The sequence below is a fragment of the Hemiscyllium ocellatum genome, unplaced genomic scaffold (assembly GCF_020745735.1).
Source record: "Hemiscyllium ocellatum isolate sHemOce1 unplaced genomic scaffold, sHemOce1.pat.X.cur. scaffold_660_pat_ctg1, whole genome shotgun sequence".
NCBI classification, from domain to species: Eukaryota; Metazoa; Chordata; class Chondrichthyes; order Orectolobiformes; family Hemiscylliidae; genus Hemiscyllium; species Hemiscyllium ocellatum.
Genome location: NW_026869157.1, coordinates 49,677 through 50,416, shown reverse-complemented (window position 1 = coordinate 50,416; position 740 = coordinate 49,677).

The window sequence follows — 740 nt, the reverse complement described above, 5'->3', positions numbered from 1 at the left end:
TTCAATCCAACTAGTCCATGCTGACCATGGTTCCTGAACGAGTGACATTTCCCTGCATTTGATCCATATCCCTTCAAATCTTCTACTCTCCATGTTCCTATCCAAATGTATTTTCCACGATGTAATTGTATTTTTCTCTCCCATTTCTCTGACAGCTCATTCAATACGTGCACCATCCTCTGTGTGGGAAATGTTCTCCTCCGGTCCCTTTTAAGTATTTCCTCTCTCACCTCATATTTCTGCCCTCTAGTTACAGAATCCCTTACCCGACGATAGAGACCTTCACTATTCACCCTACGTATACACCTTGTGGTTTTATAATCGTTTATAAGCTCACCCCTCAGCCACCTACGCCCAAGGGAAATATGAAGGACGATATAAATATATCTACCACTGTCTCTGCTGCAACTTTGCCACAATGTTCTTGGATACACTTGTTCAGAACCTGGGGCTTTCTCTACCTTTGTGTTCTAAGATCTCCAGCACCACCTCTTGTAATGGGGACTCTTTATAAGACATCACTGTTTCTTTCCCTTTGTTTCCAAGTCTTTGTCCATAGTACGTTCTGACATGAAATGTTCATTTCGGCTCTCGCCCATCTCGAGTGGTTCCACATATGGATGGCCTCGTTGATCTGTTGTCTCTCCAGTTGCTCTTTTGTACGTGTATGCTGTAGGATCTCTTTGCATACTCTTAACCTTATCTGTCAAATATATCTCATCCCATCGTTTTGTTTTCCA